Source organism: Marmota monax, unplaced genomic scaffold (genome assembly GCF_021218885.2).
Source record: "Marmota monax isolate L192 unplaced genomic scaffold, Marmota_monax_Labrador192_F-V1.1 WCK01_AAM20220418_F8-fsc00434, whole genome shotgun sequence".
NCBI lineage: Eukaryota > Metazoa > Chordata > Mammalia > Rodentia > Sciuridae > Marmota > Marmota monax.
In genome coordinates, this window is record NW_026694853.1 from 423,243 (window position 1) to 431,586 (window position 8,344).

The 8,344-nt window shown below is 34.5% G+C and overlaps 1 pseudogene; it reads left to right on the forward strand.

The window, feature by feature from the left end:
- Positions 1-1,697: 1,697 nt before the first annotated feature.
- On the forward strand, positions 1,698-1,794 carry LOC124080452 (U2 spliceosomal RNA; annotated as a pseudogene).
- The last annotated feature ends 6,550 nt before the right edge of the window (positions 1,795-8,344 follow it).

Sequence of the window (8,344 nt, forward strand, 5' to 3'; positions counted from 1 at the left end):
TCTCTATTTGTTAGATTGGCTCTGAGTTTACCAATTTTATTTACTTTTTCAAAGAACCAACTTTTTGTTAATTTTTTGGATTGTTCCTTTGTTTTAATTTCATTGATTTCAGCTCTGATTTTAATTATTTCCTATCTTCAATTACTTTTGGTGTTGATTTGTTCTTCTTTTTCTAGGGCTTTGGATGTAATGTTAGGTTATTTAGTTGTTGACTTTCTTTTCTCTTAAGGAATTAACTCAATATAATGAACTTTTCTCTTAGAACAGAGATTGTCCCAGAGATTTTGATATGTTGTGTTGCCTTTTACCTCTAAGTATTTTTTTAAATTTCATCCCTAATTTTTCTGCTATCCATTGGTAATTCAATAGCATATTGTGTAGTCTCAAGGTGTTAGAGTAGCTCCTATTTATTTTATTTTATTGTTGATTCCTAATTTCATTCCATTATTATCTGATAGGATGCAAGGTATTATCTCTGTTTTTTTATATTTGCTAAGAGTTGCTTTATGCTCCATGGTATGGTTTATTTTAAAGAAAGATTCATGAGCTTCTGAGAAGAAAGTGTATTCAGTCTTTGAGGGCTGAAATATTCTATGTAGGCCCATTACATATAAATAATTAATTGTCATTTTTACTTCTATAGCTTCTTTATTTAGTTTTTGTTCAGAGGATCTATCCACTGGTGTGAGAACACTGGTGTCATCTAGTATTATTGTGTTGTGGTCTATTTGATTCTTGAAATTGAGAAGGGTTTGTTTGATGTATATAGGTATTCCATTGTTTGGGGCATAAATATTTATGATTATTATGTCTTATTGATGTATAACTCCCTTAAGTAGTATAAAATGTCCTTCTTTGTCCATTCTGATTAACTTTGGCTTAAAGTCCACTTTACTGACATGAGAATAGAAACCCCTGCTTGTTTACACAATCCATTTAAGTGATATGTTTTTTTTTTTTCATCCTTTTTTCCTTCAGTCTATGGATGTTTTTTCCTATGAGGTGAGTCTCTTGGAGATAGCATATTGTTTGGTCTTGTTTTTAATCCAATCTTCCAGTCTATATCTTTTGATTGATGAGCTTAGATCATTTACATTAATGTTATTATAGAGATATAACTTTTTCCCTTCCTTTTTGTCATTTTGATTTATTTCTGGTTTTTAATTTGAATTATCTTCTCCTTTGGTTGACTATTCTTGTGTAGTTCCTCTTGTGGCTGGTTTTCACTTTCATTTTTCATTTCTTTTTCATGAAATATGTTATTGAGTATGTTTTGTAGTACAGATTTTCTAGTTGTAAATTCTTTTAACTTTTGTTTATCATGGAAGGTTTTTATTTCATCTTCAAATATGAAGCTTACTTTGGCTGGATATAGAATTGTTGACTGTCATTGGTTTTCTTTCAGAGGTTGGTATATATTATTCTGAGACCTTCTAGTTTCAAGGGACTAGGTTGAGAAATCAACTGAGACCAGATTGGTTTCCCTCTAAAATGTTACCTGTTGTTTTACTCAGGCAGTCTTTGAAATTCTACCCTTATTGTGTATGTTAGGCATTTTCATAATAATGTACCTTGTTTGGGGTCTGTTGTAATGTTTGTATATTTGGGGTCTTATCAGCCTCTCATATTTGATTTTTGTATTTCATTTTTTGGTTTTGGGAAATTGTCTGAAATCATTTTATTAAAAAGATTGTGTTATCGCTTCTCGGCCTTTTGGCTAAGATCAAGTGTAGTATCTGTTCTTATCAGTTTAAAAAGATTGTGCATTCATTTTGTTTGTATCTCCAAGCCTTCATCTATCTCAATAAATCTTAAATTAGATCTTCTCAGGTTATCCCATATTTCTTATAAGTCCATAGGGTAAAAACTTGACTGCCTCTGAAGGTTTCCTGTGCCTCATTTGCTGAGAAGCTGCCTGTCTGCTTTCTTGCTTTCATGGCATGGAGCAGCCAGGAAAGTGACTCTCTCTACTCAGCCACCTTGAAAATCCTCCATAATATGACATTTTAAGTTCCAAATAATACTAGGTGAACACAACAGAAGACACTTAGAAATTAATCACATTTTTTCCCACTTTTAAGAAATACTTGCAAATAAATTTCCAACCTAAATTCTTAAAGCTTAGCCATTATTATGATTTGGATATGAAGTATTCCCCAATATATTGAAGTCTTGGAGCCCAATACACAATGTTCAGAGATGGGGCTTTGGGGAAGTTATGGGCTCATGAGGGCTCTGAGCTCATCATTAGATTAATCTACTAATAACCCAGTAGACTACTGCATGGTGGTGGAAACTATAGGTGTCAGGCATGATTGGAGAAGGTAGGTTATTAGATGGTCACTGGGAGATAATTTTTGTCTCTCATCCATTCCTCTCACTGTCCTTTCATGGTTGCCATAAGATGAACACTTCTGCCATGATGTGTCTGCCTTGGAGTCAGCTGACTTAATAAACTTAGTGACCATAAGCCTCTGAAACCATGAGCCAAAATTCAGCCTTGCTTCTTTAAGTTGTTTGTGTCAGGTGTTTTGGTAGCAGTGACATAAAGCTAACACAGTCACCAAGATAATAAACACTTTGTCAAATCTCTATCTTCATAATGTTCACTCTTTGAAAGAATTACGGGTTTCTAACAACAGTCAGAGAGCTACTAGGCAGGCTATTAAAATGCAAAGTATGGTAAATGTACTCAGAATATAAAACAAACACAAATAGTCACAGTTCATTTACATCCATTTGTACAATGTATTTATTTTATTTTACAAATAACTAAACAGATTAGTGGAAATAATATCAAACCTCTTATGACTTGAAGAAAAAGAAAGTACAACTTTAATCTCAGAGGAAAATATTTCTCAGCGAGTTTTAAGTGTCTAATAGTTTGTGCTACCAAAAGATGTATTTTTTTTTAATATTTATTTTTTAGTTGTAGTTGGACACAATACCTTTATTTATTCATTTTTATGTAGTGCTAAGGATTGAGCCCAGGGCCTCCTACATGCTAGGAGAGTGCTCTATTACTGAGCCACAATCCCAGCCCCTAAAAGATGTATAATTTTATTTCACATCTAACTTGTAATTTATTTGGAAATTTTTTTCAAAGATTCTTTGAAAATGTGATTGCATATTTGGATCTTAAAATACATTTGATGTATGTATGAAGTAATAGATATAAAAATACTTCTTATTTTAGATACACTTGAGGTTGGGGAAGTTCTTTCCAGGAGGAAGTTCTCACTGATGGGTTTTTTACTCTAGTGAAGTGAAGGACAGTTCATCTGAACATCAGAAGAACATTCCTGACCTCTCCAAGAAAGGTGTGCAAAGACTTATAGTCTGTCCATGTCACATTAACTCAAGTAACAACAAGAAGACAAAAATAGCAGGGTGGCAAAAGAGAAGTTTGAAGATAAAGCCAGAGGCCACATTTCTGAAGCTTTGGATCATGAGTAGATTTAGGTATAAGAATAATAGGAGGCCACTGGAAAGTTTAAACAAAGGAATGAATAATGTGACATGTTAAAAGACATTGCTTGCTTCTATAGGGGGTCAAGAACGGGAGGAGTGAGAAATATTACAGTTGAGTACAAGTGAAATGTGTGCTTGAGAAGAAAATATCGGGTGGGTTTAGATGGGCAAGATCTATCTAAATAAATGTGACAGATAAAGAGAGGGAAAGCAGAAATAGGCAGAAAAAACCTTCTAACAGCAATGCAAGTGTGATGTTTATGAAAGCAGAACCATCATTGGAAAGCCTCAGATGACAGCATAGTCCTGAGAAAGGTATTGGAAAGACCAATGGGAGGTCTCTAGTGAAAGTTGCTCTTTGGAGGAATCCTATGTCAGGCAATAATGACTCTGTTCTGTATTCGCTATGCCTAGTCCTTGGCTGGGAAGACCCTGGGGGAAGAGTGGCCTGGCAGGGAGAAGAATGTGGCAGCTGGAATTTGTCAGCTGCCTCCATGTAGCAGGTTATCTTGATGGGAAATATGATTGAGCTATCTCCATGGACAACAGGGTTGGATGCTTTGGACTTGGGGGATGGAGGTGGAGGTGGTAAGATTTGATAGGGTTCTAATGCATTTTGAGGATAAAACCAATAATATTTAGTTGAAAATGAGACATGAGGTATGAGAAACTTTTGACCTGAAATTCTGTGTGATTGATTATGACAATTCCAGAGATGAAAATTGGGAAGGAATGGAGTGCATGGTCAGATAAAGGGGACAGTCAGAAAACTGTTTTAGACATGTTAAATATGAGTTGAGCCAGGCACAGTGGCATATGTATAATTCCAGCAGCTCAGGAGGCTGAGACAAGAATATTGCAAGTTTAAAGCCAGCCTCGGCAACTTAGTAAGATCCTAAGCAACTCAGTGAGACCCAGTCTCTAAATAAAATTTTAAAGGGGGCTGGAGATGCCACTCAGTGGTTAAGCACCCCTGGGTTCAATACCCAGTGTGTGTGTATGTATGTATGTATGTATATTTTATATATATATATATATATATATATATATATATATATATATATATATATAATCTGACTACTGAGTATGTCACCCAAGGTTCATGTGCTGGAAGTCTTGTCTCCTGTGTGGTGGTGTTGAATTGGTTAAACCTTTAAAAGATGGAGCCTATTGAAAGGTAATTTAGTTATGTGGGTACTGCTTCAGAAGGGATCAATGGTGGTCTCACTGGTTAAGTTAGTTCTCACAGAAGTGGGCTATTATAAAAGCAAGACAACACCACATGCTTGGTTTCTTCTGTATGTGGCCAGTTCCCTTTCAGTTCCTTGACCATGTTGTGATGTAGTCAGTTACCCCTTACTATAGTGGAAATGCTATGCTTTTTGGACCCTCCCTACATCACAATTGTAAGTCAAATAAATCCCTGCATTTTACACAATACCCAGTCTCAAATATTTTTATAGCAACATAAAACAAGACTAATACAGGATCAAAATTGATGAACTGTAATAGACAGCTAGTATATTTAACTGGCCAAATATTGGTCTGCAAGTGCTAATTTAGGTTACTTATGTGACTAGATGGCTTATAGAGTACAGACATCATCTAGGAGGTGAGCACAGCTGGAGAAGGGAAGAGGATAGTTCATGAGTCCTGAGTGCTCTATAATATCTAGAAATTGGTACAAGTAAAAGGATCTAGCAAGATGAAAGTAGCATTGAAGAAGAAATAAGTAGTCTACATAAAAAGTGAGAATTGGACTCAGAATAAGTCATGTGAATAAAATGAAGGGGCAGCTTTGAGAAATATCTACCTAGGATTATCACAGCAAGAAGGGACTTCAAGAATGGTCAATTGTTTCAAGGATTGATGAGAAGTTAAAAGAATGATGCCCTCAAGTGAATCATTAGGTTTAGCAGCATGGAGGTCAGTGGTATCATTGACAAAAGTGACTTTCTGTGAAATCCTGGACAAAAGCCTTCTTGGGGAGAGTACAAGATAGATGAGAAGACAGCAGGTATGAGCTGTAAGTACAGAAAGTATTTTTGAGGACATTTGCTACAATAGGGAATAAGAAATAGAAGACTCTCCTATCAAAGGTGAGATTTTTCTTTTTTCCTCCATAGCTTTATTGAGGTAAAATTAAAGTATAATAAAATGCAATTTGATCAGTTTTGACATGTATGTAACCAATACAACCGATATAAAAAGGATTTCCATTACTTTTTAAAATTTGAAATCAGCCACCTTAAGATACATAGAACCCTACCCCCACATGTCAACTACTTCAAAATTAAATGGAGCATTTATAAATATCTCAGAGGTCAAAGAAGAAAACACAAGAAAAGTAAATAAAAAGTGCTTTGAACTAAGGGATAATAAAAGCTTAAAATATCAGGATGTCTGGGATGAAAAATAAACATTTATAACTTAAAGTACTTGTATCAGAAAGAAGCTAGAATGACAAATTATTTTCAAATCATGTAGTGGGAAGGAAAAATAAGAGTAGGAGCAGAAATATATAAAATAGAGAATATATAATATAGTTAAAATTTGATAAAAATCAAACAAGTCTAATCAAGAAAAAAAGCAAGAACACGAAAATTAATATCAATGGAAAGGGAGCAATCAAAACAACCCTACAGATGCTAAAATTATTTTAAGTTAATATTACAATTGTATGCCAACATGTGATAGATTACATAACATGTTCTATATTATAGAAAGATCCATGTGCTGCTGAGAAGAAAGTGTATTCATTCATTGATGGATAAAATATTGTACACTATGTCTGTCCAGTCTAAATTATCATTTTTATTTTTTACTTCTATGACTTCTCTATTTAGTGTTTTTTTTTTTCCTGGAGGATCTATCCAGTGGTGTGAGAGTCACACTTGAAATGGGCAAGGTTTTGTTTGATGTACATAGATGCTCTATAGTTTGGGACATAAATATCTATTATTGTTATGTCTTATTAGTGTATAATTCCCTTAAGTAGCTTAAAATATGATTCTTTGTCCCTTCTCATTAACTTTGGCATAAAGTCCACTTTATCTGATATGAGGATAGAAACCTCTGCTTCTTTACGCAATCCATGTAAATGATATGTTTTATCCCACCCATTCACTTTCAGACTGTGGATGTCTTTGCCTATGAGGTGACTCTCTAGGAGTCAGCATATTGTTTGGATTAGTTTTTTAATTCAATCTGCCAGTCTGTGTCTTTTGAATGATGAATTTAGATCATTTTCGTTCAAGGTTATTATTGAGATATGATTTGTATTTTTAGTCATTTGGGTTTATTTCTAGTTTTTAATTTGAATTAGTTTCTCCTTTGATTGACTCTTCCTTTAGTGTAGTTTCCCCTTTTCTGGTTTTCACTTTTTTTTCTTTAATTTCATGTTCATAGAATATTTTGCTAAGAATGTTCTGTAGTGCAGGCTTTCTAGTTGCAAATTCTTTTAACTCTTGTTTATCATAGAAAGTTTTATTTCATCTTCAAAAATGAAGCCTACTTTTGCTGGATATAGGATTCTTGGTTGGCACCCATTTCTTTCAGATCATGACATATGTTATTCCAGGTCCTACTAGTTTGAGACTCTGGATTGAGAAATCAGTTAAGATCTGAATTGGTTTCCCCCATATGTATTCTGATATTTTTCTCCAAAGGAGAGGTTTTCGCTTTACAGATGGGTAACATTATAGCATGCTTTAATATTTGTGGGAATATCTTTTTTAAAAAGTTACATATATGATCTAGGACCAAAATCAAGAACTATACAAGCAAATTCTTTTTTTTTTTAAAGAAAGAGTGAGAGAGAGTGAGAGAGAGAATTTTTTAATATTTATTTTTTAGTTTTTGGCAAACACAACATCTTTGTTTGTATGTGGTGCTGAGGATCCAACCCGGGCTGCACGCATGCCAGGCAAGAGCGCTACCACTTGAGCCATATCCCCAGCACCCCCCCCCCTTTTTTTAATATCTTTATTTTGTTTATTCATTTTTATGTGGTGCTGAGGATCGAACCCAGTGCCTCACATGTGCGAGGCCAGCGCTTTACTACTGAGCCACAACCCTAGCCCCGCAAATTCTTGAATAAATAGATGAGGGGAATGGGATCCAATACTTGTGAGGCCTGTTTGGCCTTAAAAACAATATTAGTAGCTCATCTATTTTAACAAGGGCAAAGTAAGAGTTTAAAACTTAGATGTTGTTAAATTGGTTTACTCCGCAATGGAAATTTGTAGAAGTTTTCAGTGAAATAAAGATCAAAGTCCATGTTAGAGAAAGAGCTATGGAATAAGCACAAGGCAAGTTTGAGGAGAGAAAATGTGAAATTCACTGAAGAAAGAACAAATAGCAAATTATCTAAATAAATGTGATAATATTATTGGGCAGTTTCAAGTACTCACTTGACGTTTATTTTCTTATATTCAATCTGACTTTAGGAAGCATGTTTAATGTTGTTTTTTATTCATTTCGAGTTCCTTGAGTATTGACAAGAAACATATATTGGCTGTATCTAATCATCATTGTGGTTTTGTCAGCAGATGTGACACAGAAAATGGACAAGGGAATTGAGAGTAAAAGTAACAAAGTTGTTAGAATGACAGTACAGATGTGTGATTCAGGCTAGGAAGTAAAAGAAGTGTCAGCATGAGAGGATGGGATAAATGAACTGTGGGTTCTCTGAGTTCAAAATATTTAGCATAGGGCCACCACTAAAATGAAACAGACAGCAAGAACATGTCCAGGGAGTGACAATACTGTGGCATTTTATTATAGCACCCTGAATAGACTAAGATAAATTGTCTACATATATAGAAAAATCACTAGAAGTAGTGCTAGTGAGAAAAACAGCAAGCCAAGGGTA